This window comes from Chinchilla lanigera, unplaced genomic scaffold, assembly GCF_000276665.1.
Source record: "Chinchilla lanigera isolate Chin_1 unplaced genomic scaffold, ChiLan1.0 scaffold00117, whole genome shotgun sequence".
Taxonomy (NCBI): Eukaryota; Metazoa; Chordata; class Mammalia; order Rodentia; family Chinchillidae; genus Chinchilla; species Chinchilla lanigera.
Genome location: NW_004955518.1, coordinates 2,512,535 through 2,534,598, shown reverse-complemented (window position 1 = coordinate 2,534,598; position 22,064 = coordinate 2,512,535).

Here is a 22,064-nt window from a genome sequence, read left to right as displayed (position 1 = left end):
TAAATTTCCCTCTGAGGACTGCTTTCATTGCATCTCCCAGGTTCTTGTAGGTTGTATGTACATTTTTGTTTGATTGTAAATATTGTTTAATCTCTAGTTCAATTTCATCTGTGACTCATTGGTTGTTCAGGAGGATGTTATTTAATTTCCAACTGTTTATGGAGTTTCTGTGTTTTCTTTTGTCATTAATTTCCAATTTCATTGCACTATAGTCTGATAGTATACATGGGATAATTTCAGTTCCTTTGCATTTACTTCAACATATTCTATGTACTAGAATATGGTCTATTTTAGAGAAAGTCTCATGTGCAGCTGAGAAGAATGTATATTCTGATGCTGTTGGGTGAAACACTCTGTAAAGTTCTACTAAGTCCATATGTTCACAAGTTTGGTTAAGTTCTATTATTTCTTTCCCAATTTTTTGTCTAGTGGATCTATCTCTTGGTGACAATGGTGTGTTAAAGTCCCATGTTATGATTGTGTTGCTATTTATTTCATATTTCATGTCTGTTAGAATTTGTCTTATATGGTGGGTGCTCCTATATTTGGTGCATAGATGTTTATGATTGTTATCTCTTCCTCTTGAAGCTTCCCACTCACAAGTATGTAGTGACCTTCTTTATTCTTTTGATTGTTCTTGGTTTGAAGTTCACGTTGTCTGCAAACAGAATAGCTACACCTGCTTTTTTTCTGGGTTCCTGTCACATGGAGTATTGTTTTCCATCCTTTAATTTTTAGTCTGTGAATTTCCTTTTGAGTTAAATGTGTTTCTTGTATACAGCATATAGTTGGATTTTGTTTCTTGATCCACTCTGCTAGTCTGCTTCTTTTGGTTGGTACATTGAAACCATTTGCATTGATAATTATAACTGATACATACTGGTTTATCTTTGTCATGCTATTTTCCTGCAGTTGGCTGCTTTTTCCCTCTGTTTAATTGTTTTCTCTGCTTGGTGGGTCCTTTCTGTTGTAGTTCTTGAAGTTGCAGTCTGTTTTATCTCTTTCTAGAATAACTTTTCGCACTCTCTGTAGGATTGGTTTGGTGTTCATGAATTTCTTCAGTTGTGCTCTGTCATGAAAATATTTTATTTCTCCATTAAATTTGCAAGATAGTTTTGCAGGGTACATCAGTCTGGGTTGGAAGTTGTTTTCTTTCAGTACCTGAAATACTTCACTCCAAGCTCTTCTTGCCTTCATGGTTTGTGTTAAGAAGTCTGCTGTGATTCTGATAGGCTTGCCTTTATAGGTGATCTGTTTCTTTTTTCTAACAGCTTTTAATATTCTGACCTTTTGTTGAGTTTCTGGGATCTTTATCACTATATGTCACTATAGATTTATTTTGGTTATGATTAACTGGAGTTCTATATGCTTCACTTATCTGGGTGTCTGATTCTTTTTCCATGCCTGGGAAATTTTCTGCTATTATTTCTGCAAATAGTCTTTTTATGTCAGTTGTGTTGACACCTGCTGTTTCATTAATACCTATTAATCTGACATTGTTTTTCTTTGCTTCATCTTGCAGTTGTTGAATTGTTATTTCCTGGTTCCTTGTTTTTAATAGATCCCTACTTTCATGTTCATTAGTGGCAATGCTGTCTTCAAGGTCAGAATATCTATCTTCAGCTTCACTTATTCAGTCTTGCAAGACTTCAATGGAATTTTTAATTTCCTGGATATCTATTTGCATCTGTTTCATACCTTCTAGTTCTTTTCTATATTGTTCCTTGAAGGTTTCCGTGAGTTGTGTTTGCTCTTCTACTTTCTTGTCAATGTCATGTTTTGATATGCAGAACATTTCTTTCATTATTGTAGTCATTTCTTTTTTCATCTCAGACATTATTCTGATCTGATGTCTTCTATAGCCTGATGTAGTTGTTTTTTTACTTCAGTTGCTATCATTCCAGAAATCTCAGGTGTATGACTTCCAGGTTCTTCTGTTTTAATGTCTCCTGGACTTGTTTTGGGTGGTGTGGAGGTTTGGGATTGCATTTTGCTCCTTTGTTTTGTCATTTTTGAAGACCTAGAGGCTTCCTGGAGTGCAGCCTCACTCTCCTGATTGTGTGTAAGTGGTAAGGTGAGAGTCTGAAGATCCCCAGTGCTCAGTGCAGCTCTTGCGATGGTGAGTGGTGGTAAGGTGGGGTCCCAGATGCTCCCAAACTTTCTTGCATTCAGTTGGCTCCCAGGCATGTGTGGGAAGGACAAGGGAGGCTCCACAGTGTTCCTGAGACTGTCTGGGGTTCACCCCAGCTTCCTCAAGAGTAGGGGGGATGCAGATCATGTTCACCAAGGCTTCAGATATCACCTAGGACAGAGCCTGCTCTTCACACTAGAAGGGGAGGGGTGAGGGTGGACTCCCTGAGGCCACTGACTCTGTTGAGGTTTCAGCTGAGCTCCCAGGGGGTGGTGTGAGTTGTTTTGGCAGTGACCACCAAGGTCCCAGAAGTTGTCCAGGGACCCATGTGCCTCACACCTTAATGGGGGAGGCACCAGAGTGGCTCACTGGGGTTTCTAAAGTGTCTGATATTCGGCCCGGCTCTGGCAGACACACTATGGGTGTGGCAAGTAGCCACCGAGGCCCTTGAGGATGCCTGGGGTTCTGCCTGCCTTGCACTCTGGTCAGAGAGGCACTGCTGTGACTCACCGGACTTTCTGAAGATGTCTGGGATTCAGCCCAGCCTCAGCAGACACATTATGGGTGTGGCCGGTAACCACCGAGGCCCCAGAGGGTGCCCAAGGTTCTGCCTGCCTTGCACACTGGTCAGGGAAGCACTGCCAAGACTCCTGTTTTCCTTCTTTTATTCTTAAAATAAATTTTTAAAAAATATATATATATATGTATATATATCCCTTTTTTCTTTCTTTCTTTCCCTCATTCCAGTTGTTCTCTCCTGTTAAGAAGTTTCTTTCCCTTATAATCTATGACCTCTCCATTGCTCACCAGCTAAATTTGTAGCAGTGGGAACACACTTGACAGCAATACATTATCTGCTCAAATTAGGAAGAAATTGTTGGAATTGTCTTTAGTTTAGTGATAAGGATTCCCAGCATGTATAACAGAAGTTTAGGTGTAGTATAATTATTTGTTATTTTGCTAATTGTTTATATATATAATGTACATATGTATATATATACTTGTCATATACATATATATGTATATTTGGAAAGTCATTTAAATTTATGATTGATCTATACTTAAAAGTGATATGAATATTGATGGGTTTATTTCCAGTTATTTGTATTGAATGTTTGAAATATGCTTGTGCATAAGTCAACTACGTAGGGAAATATATACCTATAGTTAGTTACCCATAGGGAAAAAATTTCCCTGTCAATTTCAGATGCAGTTATATTTTTGCTGAACAATTGATATATTTCTGTCTCACTTTGTAACTTATTACTTCCCTTCCTCCTGTTGGGATGCACCTCTTTTACTCATTTTATTCATTCATTTATTAGATACTATACCTATGATGTACCAGGCTCTGTGAAAGCTGTTTAGGGATCTGTGCACAAACAAGACGGGCAAGGTTAGTGTACATGCTCTCCAGAAAGCTGCACTGGAGCACATCATCATGCATGGGGTAGAAGGGCCTCGATGCATACATTTATGATCTAACGTCTCAGGCTTCCTCTGACTTCCATACCCTTATCTCCTGTTGCCTGACTTTTATCATCTATTTTACTTTCTTTTTATCTTGCAATGTTTTATTTAAATTTAAAAACTACCTAAATCCTTTTTGGAAGCAGGCAGAATATAAATGAGCTAACAGTTTTCATTTTATAGTGTGACTTCAGCTATTTTAGTCAATGTATTTTGTTTACCCATTAAACCTTTGAACCTTTTTAAAGCATGTTATAGGTAGGTACACCAACTGAGTCAAGCCTACATGACTTGAGCAGCCCACTTAAAGGGCTAGTTTTCAAATTTAAATAAAAGTATCTCTTTTATTTTTAATTATTTCTTTGTTTTATTAAAAATTTTTTCTAGGGATTTGTGTTTAAAAGAAAATAATTACCATAAACCATTATTTAATTGTTTTTATTATAATGTTACTGGAATATGTAAAATCATTAAATGATATATAAACTCCTTAGGCTTATAATGATTTCATAACTATAAAGCCAAAACAAATTTCCAAATTAAATATAAATAAAGCTATAAAATTATTCAGATCAACTATTTTAATGTGACAAAAAGGCCATTTTGTTGAATTTCAAGTGCAGCCTCACATCTGATTTTATACATTTTTTTGGTTTTGCTTGTGATTTCAATCACAAGTATTGAATGTGAGCAGGGCATGGTGGTGCGTGCCTGTAATCCCAGCACTTGGGAGGCTGAGGCAGGATGATTGTTGCAAGTCTGAGACCAGCCTGGGCTACAAAATGAGCTCAAAGTCAGCTTGAACTGCATAGGGAGACCCTGTCTCAAAAAGACCCCCCCCCAAAAAAAAATTACTGATGTGACTTCAATAATACTAATAACCTATTCATCTAAGAATGCTTTTTAAGACAATATTAACATTTGCATGACTTTGTTTTTTAGTTCAGAACATTTCACCTCATACATAAACAAAGCTGTCAGTAAGATATTCATGAATGTCAAATTTAGAATTGGCTCAATAAAACTGTCCTATTTTTTTAAGATAAAGTTAACATCACAGTGTTATTGGGATATGCATTAAATGGATAATAAATCCAATTACTTCTTCAGTAAGAAACAGAAAAAAAAAACAACTTCATTATATATTTGCTATTATGCTTGCTGCTAATGAATTTTTTCAAGTGGGTGCACGTAACGATGGGATCCGCTTACAAGAGGAATACGTATCAACTGCCATGGAGCAGATTATTTTGAATGTAAAACTGACTATGGGATTGGGGAATCAACCTTTCAGCAGTTTCCTCTTTTCAAATTCTTGAAAAATTTCTGTCCATATAGCATCCTCTTGGGAAGTACACATCATATGGATGCACTTAGAGTTCCGTGTAATTCTGATAATACTAATTTTTTAAAAATTATCACTGAAATTAAAATATAACTGCCACAAAAAGAAGGGAAAACATATGCAGCCCATAGTTTGCAAAATAATATTTCCCAGAATGTTTCCATGTCGGGCAGAGCCCTGAGAGACAGGCTTGCAGCAACACAGATTGGGATAGACAGGCTACCTCCAAGCCCCAAGTCCAGTCATCCCCACTCTTCTCTTCGGCACCACTTTCATGACCGCCACCATCTGTGGATATTTCAAGCCATAGCCAATCTGCTCCTGCCCTGGAAATAGAGGAATTATTGTCTATCTTTAGCAGAAGGTGGTGAAGAAGAGAAAGCTGAGGGAATACTAGGGTAATATTTCTCTCACTTTATTGTGCACACAATTCCCTTATAGCTCTTCCTCAAATGCAGATTCCGACCTAGTAGGTAGGTGGGGCCTAAGACCCTGCATTTCTAATAAACTCCCAGGTAACCTATCTGATTCCTCTGGTTTACAGTTCACATTTTGAGAAGCATGAATTTAAGGCTGCTAGACTCTCTTCTCTAGTGAGCCTGAGATGAGGCAAATTTTCCATATTTTACTTGGGACTCAGATATTTTGGTTCCTATGAAATGGAACAGGGGTGTATTAAGTAAATTAACCAGATTGTAAGATTCTTATTTCACATGAGAAAAAGCACAGTTTCACCAGCCCCAAAGGATATTTATTTATAGAACAGAATTTTTCATATCAGTTGTTGAAGTGGTATGAAGTTTCCATAAGGTTAACAACCAAAAAATCAATACCAAACTCTAGAATCTCTGAATTAATTATAAGTATACTTGATGGTAAATCAATAAATCAATCACATAATTTAGAAGTGAATTGAGTGATTTTATTTTCCTTTTGTGGTTGGCTTTCAGTGACTGCCAGATGTTTTAAGGCATTGTTATATCAGCTATTCCCATGCTGATATTCATGGCTAGGTCTGTTTTTGATTTGTAATTAAATACTGTATATTATTGGAAAAACTCAAAAGTTATCTCCTTCACATAAAGTCTGTGAAAATCTAGTAGTAACATAATGTGTATGGCTATGAGTGTTAGAGAATTTAGCTCACTATAATTTTCGCAAATGGAGAGTTGTTTTCCTCGTATAGAAAGAAGTTTGGAGCTCGGTGGCCCAGTATCAATGGCCCAGTGATGTTATGGTCACTATCATGGTAATTCTCCTGGTCTTTTTCTCAGCATTGCAAGATGGAGTCAAGTTCGCCTTTAAGGCAAGAAGAAAGGATAAGACAGTATCAGCCTTCTCCATCAGTTTAACTTGGAAAACCAAATATTCCATCCCCAGGATAGGTCATTGGTCAAAAACGATGTCCAATGACTACCCTCATCCAACCCCAGTAATGGGGGCAAGTGAGAAGTTAGGGAATAGATGGATTATCACTCAATTGACTTTATATCTCAACTCCTGTCTAATGAAAAGGAAGAATACTGTTTAAGTCTTTTTTTGTGCTACCTCTGTCTTAGCACAGATTGTGGTGGTTTAAAAAAGTTTAAGAGATAAATGAAATTCCTCAAAGCAACCAACCTCAGGGGATCTAGAGATTTATGATTAAAAAGTGGAAGATAAAATAATTATATTATCCAAAGCGCCTCCTAAGAATATGTGAAGTTGTCCTAAATTTGTTTATTTTTTAAAATTTTATTTATTTATTTATTTATTTATTTTGAGACAGAGTCTCATTATGTAGTGCAGGCTGGCCTTGAACTCACTTATGTAGCCCAGGCTGGCCTCAGACTTATGGTAATCCTCCTGCCTCAGCCTCCTGAGTGCTGGGACTACAGGCATGGACCAAGCCTGGCAGTTGTCCTAAGTTTAAAAGGTCATATGGTCATCAACTGAGGCAATTAAGGCTTTCCTACGGCTTTTACTCACCTAAGTTGTCTACCAAGATTGCAGAATTTAGCAGGGAAGTTTACTTTTCTCTTCTTCTGAGGAGGTTTAGAGCTTTTAGAGAGACTTCATAAATGCACTGTAATGCAACATGACAGAGCTTCCTTCTCCCAGTGTCCTGTCTTCCTGGATGTTACCACAGCAGGCCACTATTCCCAGTGAACCTATAGAGTGTGGAGATCTGCATCTCTTGGGTATAATCATATCACTAAAGAACTCAGAAAGACTGTATGTTAGCTTATCATGACTATAACAAAATACCTGAGATAACTTATAAAGAGGAAAGATTTCTTTTGGCTCATGGTTTCAGAAGGTTTGGTCCATGGTTGATGGCTTCATTGCCTTTGGGTGGCAGAACACTATGAATGGAGTATGTGGTAGAGCAAAACTGCTCACTTCATTGCTGTGAGGAAATGAAAGAGAAAGGAAGAAAGTGTAGGGGTCTACTATCCCTTTCAAAGGAATGTCCCCAATGACCTAACTTCCTTCCATTAGTCATACATTCTAAAGATTATACCACTTCCCAGTGGTACCAAAGGCTGAGGGCCAACCCATCAACACATGGTCCTTTGGGAGATATTCCCATCCAAACTATGGCAGAATGTTACAAAGATTTCGGCACTTTTTCAGTTTTTGATTCTTTGACCTCTTGTTAATCTCTGATGCTTTTATATGATACTATAGTTCTTGGTATTAAACTTAGGATATTTGGCATTTTTATTTTAAACTTGCCATGGATTCTTGGCTTTAACTACCCTTAACTTCAATTCTTTTTATAAGCATCACGGTTTTGTGACTATTCTAAGAAAGAACTCCTTTGGCCCCCATACATTTGCCTGTGGAGAGAATTCTGTCTTCCAGATTTATAAGGAGTTCTGTATTTCTTATCTTCTTGCAGAGCTAAGAAGTTGGATGGCTTCTGTTATGATATTATGTTAATCTATTAATATATTTTTTTAGTTCATTAGTACTTATAGGTTAGCTAAAAGAGATGTTAGGGTTTTGGATCACAGTTCATGGCCTGGTGCCTACCACTTCCAGATGTCAGTCTTAATCAGGGTAGCAAACATTTATCCACTTTAACACTTGTACATTTGTTTTGGACTGTAATCACACAAAACTGTAATTTCAATAGATAAAGAAAGTCTAGTAATACATACTTAAGTATATAACATCTTTTTTGAGACATAGGTTAATGAATTATTTCTCCAAAATTATCTATGTTTAAAGAATGTAGGGGAAATAATTCAGAAGAACATAGGGGAAATAATGGGGCACCTGGATGAGAGACATTCAAGCAGTGAGTTTTATCCGGGCCCCTTAAATCAACCTATACAGATGCAGCTAATCCTGACTATTTTACTAGTCCTTATAAGGACTAGCCCCCAGCCATGAAGTATGATCAAAAATAGTTGCCATGAGGGAAACTACTGCGGCAGAGTGTGAGGTATATATAGCCGAGTGTCTAGGGTAAAGGCATTAAATCATTGAAGGAGGAGGTGAGAAGCTCTGAAGAGAAATTGGATCTGCTCTTCAGCTCTCTGGGGGTAGCTCCCATTGTTTTCTGCTAAATATTTTCTAAGAGTGAAGATTGTAATTTCTGCAGAGGGGAAGAAAAATTATGCACTAACAGTCAGATGTTATTTCAAAGCTCTCACACGGTGTGTTAGGAAAAGCACAAGTGCCTATCTTGTTTTTCCTCTGCTCTCACAACACAACCAACACAGAAAACTTCTGTGACCTCAAAAGGTTTTGGGATTCTCGCCACAAGTAAGCAAGGAATTCTGAAGTGGGTACTAGTTAGATATCTCTAATGAGATTCGTTTCTGATAGTACTTATCTTGAGACAGGGTCAGATCCCACAAGTTCAGGGCTCGGTTCTCAATCCTGCCTCTACACCCCACCAAATGCTAATGATAGTTGCAAGTCCCAGGTTGTTTTACCTCTCCTTCTGGCCATCAGACTATAAATTAAGGTTCCTATAACTACTTTGATTAATCTTTTGGAGCCACTCACAAAACTCTGGGAAACATTTACATTACTGTTTTGTTGTAAAGGATAGTATAAAGGCTCCAGAAAAGTGATGCACATGGGAAGATATGGGAGAAGGCACACAGAGTTCCCGCAGCCTCTCCAGAAGCAGCATTTTCCAGGGACTTCCTCGTGTTCAGCTGTCTGAGAGTTCGCCAAACGCCATCCTTTTGGGGTTTATGGAGACCTAATTGCACAGATGTGACTGCTAATAGGCTGCGGGGCTGGGGGATCCAGCAAGACCTGTGTGTTCAGATTCTTCTCGGCCTCTCTGTGCAACATTCCTCTCCCCGGGGCATAGGGCAAAGACCCTCTGGAATGAAGAGGGTTTTTAACCTAATCTCAGACTAGGTAAATCAGAGTTATGAGGCAGAAACTACGGAAGAAAAAAATATATATTTACATATTGTGATATATATATCACATAATAAACAAGGAAGACACTTTGGGGAACTTGATTTTCCTGATTTATTTGGATAAAACAAAATGCCCCCACATAATGAATGTTTATAATGATAATGGTGGTAATGGTGATAAAAATAGAAGCACTATTTTTTTTAAACCAGAAGCATTTCATCCACAAATGAGTTACAAAACAGATAACCCAGATATTTAAAAGTTGAAAGAAACTTAGAAGGGGTAGTATCAAGGTATTTGGAAATGACAAAAATGGGATGACTGCTTAAATATCTACAGTGGCAAAAATGTACCGTTGCTGTTGGGAGCGACAGAGACGCATCAGCTTGTGGAAGAGGAAATGACGGGGCTCTGAGCGCCGCTCTGATGAGGTACAGCTGTAAGTCTGCTCCGCAGGTGGCCTTTCACAGCATTTTTACGCCTGTGCTTCCGCTAACAGGCCAAGAGTTGGATGTGTACCAACTGCTGGGGATTGAAGTGGATTTCTTTTTCCCAAAAGCACTTGGGACCCTCTGAGATTCTACCACTTAGCTAATTTGCTCCCATTTCCTTAGGCCACACAGACAAATGCAGTGCCTCTTCCGCATGACAGCCCTTGGAAAACCAGACAGTGCTTCCACCCTCGGAGCAGTCTGGTCCCACTGAGTTTTATGGATTAGTGTTATTTTGAAATTTTTAACTTTTATTATTTGAAAGCATTGTAAGGACAATACTCCGAATCCAGTCCTCCTCCCCTTTTCTCCCATCTTCTTTAACCCATTCGGTTCACCCATTGTCACCTTTCCTTTGTTCTGGACTGCAGGGCACTATGCCAGAAAGACAGCAATTCAAGGCTTGTTGCCTGAGGGTGGTGAATAAGATTTTTGTTTTCTTGTAACTCAGAACAAGAATTAAAAGAAGATGGCCCCCACCCCCACCCCCTCATTGCAATTTCCAACCTCATTTATGTGATTTTGCACATGTGGTGAGGCACACAGCAGGACCAAGGGGTCTGGGGCTGGCAGATCTGAGGCTGAGTCCAAGTGCTGCCACCGTAACCTTGGGGCAGGCCCATGACTCCTCTGAATCTATCTCACCGCCTGTAACAATTAGCAGAGGAGCTCGGACACCACTGATACGTACAATGCTTTGCAGTTTCCCCACCCGTCTCTCGCTGAATGCACGACCCTCCTCCCTGAGTTCCAGAAAGAACTCAGAAAGGCTTAGAAAAACCTTGGTGAGAAGCGGGGAGATTAAACCATACTTAGCCACCTGACTCTCACTTTCCCACCTGGCTGGGTCTGCAGTGTCATGTTCTATTGCCATCCAACTTGTTTTTGCAGCCCTGATGCGCTGGCTTGTATTTGTATCATTTTCTTTCAATTTTACGTTTCACTGATTACCTGGCAGAAACAGTATGTCCTCCTTCTTCAACAAGAAAACCGAAGCTGTATGGTCTAAATTTTTTCAATTTCCTTCCCCTCCACCATCAAAATTAATAGTGCCTTTGCCCAGCCTTGTCGTCTTCCCATCTCAAAGAAAGTTTCATCCTTTTCTTCCCCAGCGCTAATCCATCCCCGTCTAGCCTCAATCCTTGATTTATCACACAGATCTTCTAGCTTTTTTCGCTGGCATTTCTTACCAGCATTTCCTCATCGAGTGAGGAAATGCATATATATATTTGAAATACCTCGTCCCCAGTATAATTTAGATCTAAAAACTTTTCCTAAAGTCTTGTGTTTGGAAGATGACCGGACAGAGCGGGCACATTGATGAGTCTAGCAGCTGAGTGTGCCGTTAGGTGGGGTCCAGCCTGAGGTGGTCACCGGAGCGTGACTGGACGAAGGTGTCCTTGTCTTGGGCCCTTTCTTTGTTTTCTGCTTCCTGACTGTCACAGGATGAGCAGCTGTCCTTTGCCAAGACTTTTACCATGCCTTTTCTGCCTCGGAGCCGGCCAGCTTCAGACTGGGCCTACTGGGAACTGGGAATCATTAAACCTCTCCTCCTCTAAGTTGAGAGTGTCAGGTATTTTGTCCCAGAAATGGGAAAGTGACTAATATAATCCCCAATGACACACATCACCTTTTAATAACTGTTTCCAACCTGCACCCGTACCTGTTGATCACACCGAGTCCCTGGGAGATGGGGGCAGCCCTTACCTCCCCTCCTTTTAGCTTGTTAAAGCCCTGCAGCTTGTGCTTTTACCCTGGGTGCTGACCTGTTCCCCTTCTTCACACCACAATCCCCTACAGAATATGAACTCTTCACTGGCTGGGAGCCCTGGGGCTTTTCTTGTCCCAGATTCGTCTTTCCCCATGCCCTTGGAGCCTGCTCCTGTTTCAGCCCTGCTTTGCCTTGGTGTGTCCCCTGGAACACAGGTGGTGGAAATTTTACCACAAAGTTCATGTTAATGGTATTTGAGAGGTGAGAACTTCGGAAGGTCATGAGAGCTCAACCCTCATGAACAGATTAACCCATTCATAAAGTAGTGGTTTATTGCAAAAGTATCTTTATTAAAAAGAAAAAAGTGAGCTTTTTATGGACGTGTGCTCTGTCTCGCCACATGATGCCCTAAGCCATGTTACAATGCAACAAGAAGGACCTCCATCTTAATGAGGAAATGCTGGGGCTCTGCTGGCACCATGCTTTTGGGCTTCCCAGATTCCTAAACTATAAGAAATAAATTATTAATTATTTAATCATAGACATTTTGTTATACAATAGAAAATAGACTAAGAAAAGAGCATTGATCATGACCTGCTAAATATCTGGTTATCTGCATAACCACTTTAAGATGACAATATGTAATATAATAATCATTGTTGATTTCCTATCACCTTGTTTTGAGATTCTGTATCATTTTTATTGTTTTTATGTTGTTTTGTTTATGCCTTTGTTTTTGTTATTTTCTTTGTAAAAATAAAAAAAGAAAAAAATATATATATACAAGGATAGCTGGGATAGGTGAATTGCTGATGTCTATTGGTTTACTGAAAGCAACAGCTGGGCCTGGGGATTTAGCTCAGCGGCAAAGCGCCTGCCTGGCAAGCACAAGGTCGTGAGTTCGGTTCCTGGTACCAGAGAAAAACCAAAAAAAAAAAAAAAAAAAAAAAGAAAGCAACAGTTAATGCTTAATTTTTTTTCTTGACCAATTTTGCATGCTTATATGTGGTAATTGGAATAATTAATTTGAAGACAACAATATGCAATATAACAAGCACTATTGAATTCCTACCATCTTGTTTAATGAAGCTCTGTATCATTTCTAATGTTTTTTTTTTTTTTATTACTTGTTACTGTCTTTAATTGTTTGATCAACCTTGCATTCTTACATCTGGTAATCTGAGCAACTTTGTTGAAAATAGCAATATATAATATAACAACCATTGTTATTCCTATCATCTTGTTTTGAAATCTTGTTTCATTTCTACTGTTTTTGTAGAATGTTTTTGTCTTCATTGCTGTTATGTTTTTCTCTTTAAAATAAAGAAAAAAAGACTTGCTGAGGCAGGGCAGAAGATGATGGAGGAAGGAGCAAGGGCACTGAGATTCCACAAACACGGGTTCAAATCCTGTTTTGTCATTCTGCTGGGTTTGGATAGGCACTTTGTTCTCACTTTCCTTATTTTTAAATTGTACCTTGCAAAGTCATTTTGAAATTCAAAGGAAATAATGGATGTAAAGCCACATAAAAAGTACTTTACAAAATTAAAGATCTCATGAGAGCTAACTTCTCCCTTCTGTAGAAAATTGACTCCAACGCCTCCACCACTGCCATCTGTCTATCAGTCAGACTATTGCTAAAACTGAGCCTGCCCCATTGTGCTCTCATTTACAGAGGTATGGCTGGTCTGTGCAAAGGGGTTTAAAGAGACAGTTTCCTCTTCACCTGTACCCTCCATTCCCACACAACTTGAATCAATGAGGTCTAAGTTTAGTTTTAATTTTATCTGAATAGACAACTCTAGCCTCAGCTCTGTGACATAACCTCTCAAACCTTAGCTATCGATTATAATTTCTTAACTCTTAAAATCTAAATAGTTCTCTCCAAGATCAAAATTCATCCTTTCAGGAGCTCCGCCTGTTTCAGATCAGTCTGGAGACTGACTCTTAAAATCTTCACCCTTATTGTTGTGACTTTTCCTCAAACTCCTTTCTTGATCTTGTTTTTCTTTTCCCCACTTCCCCGCTAGCTCCTCTATTTTTTATACTGCTTTGCCTCTTGAGCAATGATATAGATTAGATCTTGCATGTTCCTCAAAAGCCCACATGTTACAGGCTTGGTCACCAGGCTGTGTTCTTCCTGGGAGGTACTGAAATCTTTAAGAGATAGTCTCTAGTGGAAAGAAATAAGGTCACTGGGTCATGCCCTTGAAGGGGATGGGAGAACCCTGGACCCTCCTCTGCTGCTCTCTTTTTTCCCTGGCTATCATGAAGCAAAAAGATCTCTGCTGTCATGTACTCCTGCCACTGGACCAAGTGACCATGGACTAAATCCTCCAAAACTGAATCAAAATCAACCTTTCCTCCTTTTAAGTTATCTCAAGTATTTATTTCAGAGGCAGAAGGCTGACTATAACAAGCATTCTCATGCATGTCAACAAACTTTAGCCATTATCTCCATGCTAAATTCCCCAATCACTATAACCTGGTCTAGGCTCTCCTGAACTCCAGACCGGAGTTTGTCTATCTGTCCTACATGCACATATCCAGCAACATCTCATTCCTTTCCTTTTTCCTGTGTTCTCTAACTCTGTGAATAGAACCATCACTCACCCACTATACTCAAAGCAGAAATCAAGTTACTATTGACTACACCCGCTTATCTACTGCCTCAACTCCCATCCATCTCTATACTTCATCAATTTTACTTATTTTCCATCTTGTTTTGTTTTTATTCTTGCTTTGAAACAGGGTCTTGGTATGTAGTTCAGACAGGCCTTGAGCTCAGTATGAAGCCCAGCCCAGGCAGTGATCCTCCAGCCTCAGCCTCAGAAGTGCTGGGATTATAGGCCACCCCATCTTTTCATCGTGCTTCATTCAAACTCTCACAGTGCTTTGCCCAGCCAAACCGCTCTACTTTGTAGCTACTCTCACACTGGGGTCAGAGCTATCTTTTAAAAATGAACTTTCATTGTCACTTTGCCTAAATGTCTTTGACATGTTCTCTTTTCCAAAATCACCCATGGGACATTTCACAATTGGGTTCCAGTTTGCCCTTAATGCTCACCCCTTGCAGAAAGTCCCCTGGATCCAGGAAGAGTGCCATGTGGCCTCTGTTTAGTTTGCAATTTCAGTTCATTAACCAATTATTTTCCCTTACAGGCTCTTTCCTCTGCCAAATAGCCCAGATCCTTTTGAATTGCTTAGTATATGTAGGTGATCCAATCTCAGAAAAATTCTTCTGATGGATATTTTTAGTCATCAAATGACAAACACTCTACACATCTATCATAGAGTTTATAAAACTTTAGAGAAAACCTATAACTGTCTGATGGCATCTAAGAAATGAATCATAGCAAAATGACATTAGCAGAGTGATTCTCAAAGCTTTTTCCACTGAACACTGAACTCCTATTCATCCAAGCTAAAAGAAAAAACTAGCATGGATCGCTCACAGCAGAAAGCACAGAAATACTCGTGTTTTGTTGTATAATATATGATTTTTCCCATCACATTGAATGACTTTTCCAAAGAAGCTTTTATTAGAGTGATAAAATTAATTCCCAACCCCAAACACTAGATTTAAGGATAATGCAAAAGTATGGATAATTTTAGGCATCAGAGTAGCTAGAAAACCGCATTTGTTACAGCTAATATGAATTTACAACTACAATTTGGACTGAGAATGTGTTTTTCTGTCTTTCTTGATATGTTTATGTTCTGTGCAGCCTTGTCTTTCATCTTAGCTTAAGACTGTCATTCATGCTACAACAGTAGGATGTGCCCTGTCATATATTCTATATTCCTGGGCATGCAGAAAGTTGATGACTTTTTGTTTCTTTGTCATTATATATGGGTCAGCTGTAAAGCACATTCCTATACCAGAGTCTACAAAATACAGCCATTATGGAAATGAGAGATCATTCTATTTTTACTCACTTTCACTTTAATTGCAAATTGTTAGTGCAGGAATTTCCACAAAAGGGTTATGCAAGCATGCCAAATTGCTTGAAACATTTTCCACTTCTCTGACTTCCCATGGGAAAAGCCACTAGGTTGCATTTGTGGCATCTCAGCTGGTTCGAGCAGCCTAATTGGGATTTAGAAGCTTTAAGCTGCCCTGGTTTACAGAGGTGCATCCATGGACATCTAGGAACTCCTGTCTCTACAGCCTTGCCAGAATTTGGAAATGTGCAAAGTATTCATGTAAAATGCAGCCTGAGGGATGGTAGCAAATGTTATCCTTTGTTTATTTATTCAATACCCTGATTTTATATTTTTTCCTTTTAACAATTTTTTGAACTGAGACAGTAATTTCATTAGAAAGCCAGTATACTCCAGGTTCTTTAAAGGGGGTGGGTCTCCACCTCTCATGTGAGAAAGAGACTCTCGGGTATAGGTAACTTTTCTGCCCCTTGGGCAGAAGCACCTGATCACCTCGCCCCATCTGTCAGAGTCGATTAATTGCAAACATAGGCCCTTTGTGATGCACTGTACTAACACAAAACAATTAATGAAATCTCAGTGGAAAACACTTATTTAAGGTATTTCCTGGGCTCAAGAAGTAAAACTCTCCTTGTGATCTTGCTTTGATCTCCAGTAGTCATTCTTACACTCCCATCCCAGCACCTCTATGGATTTTATTTGTCATAGTTTTCAAATTCTAACACTGATTGTAATTTAAACCAGATAGGGAAAAAAGGCAAGGCTTTGTTTGCCCCTGAAATTTTAGAATGCATATTAATCACAAGGGGATCTTGCTGGAGTGCAAATTCTGATTCAGTGGATCTGACGGGGCCAAGGAGCTGCATCTCATGTGCTCCCAAGTTCTCTAATGCTTAAATTCTGGACCATAGTTTGCATAGCAAAGATATAGACTATTAGATATTCTCCCTTCATTTTTTCAGGATCCCTATACAATTCTGTCACCATTATACTTGCTTGTAACCAATACAATCGACACACCCTAGATATATCTTGGCGACTTTATTTCCTCTTAAATTTGTTCTTCCCTTTGCCCTTGCTATTCCCTTTGGAATCTTTCAGGAAGCACCCCAGTGTCTAGGACTCTGATAGATCACATATGACAATTTTAGAAACAAAATGTCACATCCTTTCTTTCTATTTATAAATGAACTGTTCAGGGAAATGCACTGGGCGGGCAGGAATGTATTAAAAACTCCTTGTGGGTCTTAAGCTGATGTACTTTTGTTTCTTAGTTAAAAATGACAAAGCTGAATTTGACTCTCTCTGAAAGCCCCTTTCTTCTCCAATCCTTTAAGCCTCTGAGAGCTGATCATTTAGAATACATGATACATTCTTACCTACTTGAACCGAGGGTACCTCTTTAAGAAGGTGGTTCTGTTTCCCCACTTCTGGGGAAGAGCACCTTACTCAAGCTGTGAGAATGGCACGATGGCACTGCATCTTTATTAGTTTGTCACAGAATTTATCATAGAATTATTTGATCACATGATGTATCCACGGCCCTCATGCACATTCAAAGTGCTTCTGTCATGGGCTCTAGATGTCTGTTTGAGTGGAGCGAAGGAAGGCAGTCATGAAGGCTCCTCCCTAGTTCCACACCACAGAGCTTGGCCAGACTAGGTGAGAATTTGCCCCAAGCACCTAAAAGCAGCTTGCACCCCAACAGGAAGTAGAAAGTGAACCTAAGGATTGAAGCCAGAGATGAGCGCTAGAGTATGGCTAAGGGAGGGAGGCGGAACCACTGGCCAGAAAATAAGATGTGATCAGAAAGTTGAAGGTTTGGAACCAGGGCAGAAAGCTGATTTTGAAAGGGTGGGAGGTGAATGGTTCTGAATGAAGGCCCTGAACACTTTCAGGACATGGGGATAAATTAAGTTGCTAGACCAAAGGAGTTATTCAGAGCTGGTTAGAGAACTTTGTGAGGATAGAAACCCTATTCATTTTATTGCGAGGTGCCTAAAACAAGCGTCTGATGTAATGAGATGAATTATGAAGAAAGAAAGAATAAATGAATGAATGAACGCATGAATGAAACAAATTACACTCAGATCACACAATTTATCCATGTTCTCCCCATACACATTGTTATGGTTGATACATTGTGTCAACTTGGGGAGTCTAGAGGTTTGGCTAAGTAACTCAGCAGGAAGCCAGGGTGCTTACTTTGTATACATCCTGAGCCTGTGGAAGAGGAGGGCAAAGATTATGTGAGAGCTACACGCCCCTTAGGTGGGGGTAGCCTGTTTACAAAGTAAGGCAGGGAAAGAAGCTGCTTGCCGCCATTCCTCCAGTTTTGCTCTGGCTGTTTGCTGTTTGGCTGCCATTCCTCTTTGCTCTTGTTGCTTTGCTATCTTCTGCCTCAGACCCAGCCAAGTATGGACTGAAACCTCCACAAACTGTAAGCTAAATAAGCCTTTCCTTCCTTCATTTTGGACGTTGGGTATTTTGTCTCAGCAACGAGAGAAAAGTAACCAAGACACACATTTTCTCCAATTCATTTTGCCACCATGAAAGTTCATATTCTTACTGTTTTTAAAGCAAATTAGATGGTCTCTCCAATTCTCCAATCTCTTCCAGTTTCAGTGCATAGTATGGACTGCAGTCGGATTAATCCTCTTGTTTGTAATTATTTATATATTCTGTTCCATCAAAGTAAGTTCCTTGAGGCCAGAGAAAGCATCCTGCCAAGTTTTATATGCCCGGTGTAGCTGGCACTGAAGAAATAATTGTAGAAGTAAATCATCTAATGGACATATGTTAAGTCATTTTAAGGACTCAATAGCTTAAACATTTAAAGTCATCTCCCTATAAAGTCTTCAATAACCAGATACTTGAGAATCACACTTGACTAAAATATTCTTATAAAACCCACTCCTGTTAATTTTTTATACTGACTATTACTTTAGGGTTTTAAATTTGTGGTATTTTTTAAAGTACGAAACCCTTTTATGAAGCAGTAGTCCTTCACTTTTTCTCAAGTACCAGAACCTTGAGAGCTATGGGCCGTCTTCCCCACAAACACACCTATGTGAAACACACCTATGTGATAAGAGCAGTTGTGAACATGATTTCAAGGGGCCCAGGAATCCCCTAAACTGTGAGCAACCCCCGAAGTGGATGGAAGTCAAGCCTGGAACTTCTGCTTCTGCTGGGGAAGAGTACAGGTTTTCTATAACTAAAGACCCGCTCCTCCTTCCAGACAGCCCTTCCCCCACCCTCTCACCTAGCATTCAGGAATGCAGAGTCCGTTTATCAATACTGACTCTGAGATGGAAAACACGCTGGGGTACAATATACATCAGGGCGCAGTTCATTTTGTAGCCTTGTCAACAATGGTCTTTATCATGGGTTTATGGAAAACAAGAAGGGATTGGCTCATGTAGTTACTCTTGAAGCCTGGAAAAACAGGCAGGTGCTTTTGAAATTGCCAGCTGATGAAAGAAAGTACACAGAATTATCTTCTATCCTGTTGGCCCCTGGGAGGTTTTGGCTGTCCTTGGAGGAGATGTTGGTAGCAAAGGTTGATCCTCTGCTTCAGGAGCCTCCCCTGACATTTCCTTTTTCTTTAAAGATTTCTTTCTTCTAACTTCAAAATAGAACGTGGATCTGATATGTAGGAAAGTTTGCTGGAGGAAGGGGATTATGTCTGCAAAAAAAAAAAAAAAAAAACCATTAAAAATAAAGTTAACCTGTTGAATGTTGATTCTAATTTAATATCCTCACAGCTTTATCTCAGAAGAAAGGGCTTCCAAGTTTCTGTTTCAAGAGGAGATATTTTAATATCCTTTGCAATTTTGAAAAAAGAAATTTCTCTGAGGCAAGTTATTGTGGCATGATGAAAGAGAACAGAAAAATCTGGTAAGATCTCAAAATTTAATTACCATTTCACACTCTCTTCATTGTTCTGGTTGGGTAACCTTCCACCTTCAAGTGACAGGTACATGGGGTCCACCTAGAACTTGAAACAGGGTCTTCGCCCTCTCTATAGAGTGCTAATAACCTTTCCCAGGCTTATTTGTTCAACTCATGATTGATTTCCCAATATGTTGAGAGACAGCTACACTGATAAACAGCATGTTGATGCATTAAAAGCATGACAATTGGTTACTAATTATAGAAGGAAATCATAGCTTAATTGCCATCACCAATTTTAATGTATGTCATCAGAATAAGCATAATTATGGGGAAGGAATGTATCCATTTCATCTGATTAACCTATGAATAAACCAACCATTCTGCAACAGGCTTCAGATGAAAGGGAAACAAGTTGCAACCTGAAGGATGAGTTTTTGGGAGATGTACATAAAGTGAAGACCCTGCATTTGGGAGGAAAATGGGTTCAAAATTAATCTAAGCATCATTTGATAACAGTTGTACATAGAGTGTGCATACAAAATCATATTCTATAAGCCTATTTTTATAAGTTTTGTTCATTAATTAATGCTCTTATATTATATAAATATGGTATATAATTCATATCATGCTTAAGCAAAGGAATCTAATTCGGTACAAAAAAAGAAAGGATAGTTTACTTTAAAATTTGACTTATCTCAGTTGCTTATGGATGGAAAAAAACACAGAAGTCCCACTCCTCCAATTCAAGTCTTCAGCTGCAGCATAGCAGTAAGCAAAAGCAAACAAACAAACAAACAAACAAAAACCCATACAAAGTGGAGCCAATTAATGCTACCATACTAATTATTCTTTTCAGAAATTAAAGATAAGACATGGTACATATAGAAGCTGATGCCTATCAATCTGGAGTGAGTTTCCTGTTTTTTCTCCCTCAAGCTTGTTTTTATTGAACTGTGTGTGCTTAGGTATTTTGCATACCTAGGTCCCAGTTCCCCATTTGTAAAATAAGAGGATTAGAACTACAAGGTCTAGCATTTATTGAACATTTTAATTGTGTCAGGCACTGTGCCTAGCATTTTAATGTATTTCTTTAATTCTTAAAACAACATTCCAAAGTAGATATCATCTCCACATTACAGAAGTAAAAGTTGAGGCTAAGAGAAGTGGATTAACTTGCCAGTTGTGTCATAAGAAACAAGTGATAGATCTACAATTGGAATTCTATATTAAGAGGCTTCAAAACGCAGTGCTTGTCCTCAAGGTGCTTGTACTAGTTTGCTAGGGCTCATGACAAAAGGCCATGTGTTGGGTGCCTGAACAACAGTGCCTGATCATCTCACAGTTCCAGAAGCCAAGATCAAGATGTCAGCAAATTTGGTTTGACCTGAGGCTGTGAAGGAGGATATGCTCCGTGGCTCTCACCTCGCTTCTGGTGGCTTGCTGACAGTCTTTGGTGTTTCCTGACTTGTGGCAGCACCATCGCAGTCTTCACATGATGTTCTCCCTGTATAGCACGTCTATGTCCAAAGTCTCCTTTTCATGATACTAATCATATTGGAGTAGGAGGTGGCACTACTCCAATATGACCTCATATTAACTAATGTCTTCTGCAATAATCCCATTTTGAAATAAGGTCACCTGTAAGGCGCCAGATATTTGGACATAATTCAACACAAAATAGTGTTTACAAGGTAAAGCTCTAAGTGAAAAGTGCACAGTGTCAACTAGTACTAGGACGTAAGCAGTAGTTCCAGATAACACTACATGTTGGGGTACATGAGCGTTTGCTTGGGTTGGTAATCAAAGGCAGCTCTTCAGAAGTCTGAGAAATTCTACTTGTATGGGAAGATCTGGAAATGCCTTCTACTGGGATGGGGTTTGAACTTGAGTACGAAAGAATACCCTAGTCTGAGTCCATAGAGAGACAAAAGAGGGTTATTCTCCTTGTGTAGAACAACATGCATTTGATAGGAATTGTGAGATACAAAAGATGTGGGGACCTTGTTCCTCTCATCAAGGAGCTCACAATGTAGCTCAAGAGAAGAGATCAAACTTGATAGATAGTTATCCTGGCAAAAGTTTAAAACATGCCCTTAATCCACATGCCTGTGGGTGAACTGAATTGGCCACAGGAATGATAGGGGGCCAGGACAAGCTCCCGCACTTTAAGTATGTTCAGTGGGGCTTAGCAATACACACTCAGCTTTCTCAAAAGTGTGGGATTAGGATAGGAAAAAAGCAGGAAGAGAGGCTCCCAGGGCAGAAAGGCAATGTGGTGAAACTGGGGCCTGAGAGGCAGCAGACACAGCAGTCCATGAAAGACCAGGGGCTTGCAGAGAGATGTTCTAGAGAAGAGATAGAAGCATTGTCCAGCTACCCCACCTGCACCTTTCCAGATCCTTGTGCCAAAGCCATTGATCTCTCAAGACATTTTCCAAAGTTTGTGGTCAAACTTGTGTTCTGTGGCACACTGACAGGTGTACCTCAATCTTAAAAATAAATCACAAGTTTAAGAAATAATAGATTAATTAGCAATACAAATTTAGTCAGATCCTAGCAGGACATAGCACACTTAAAGTGCGTAATGTCAAGACAGCTTAGGAAATTGCAGGGTATGAAGAAACCACAAAGGAAAGTAGAGTGGCCCAGAACTGGTACCAGCAAGGAGTCATCAACCACTTAAAGGGTCAGGGAGAGAAA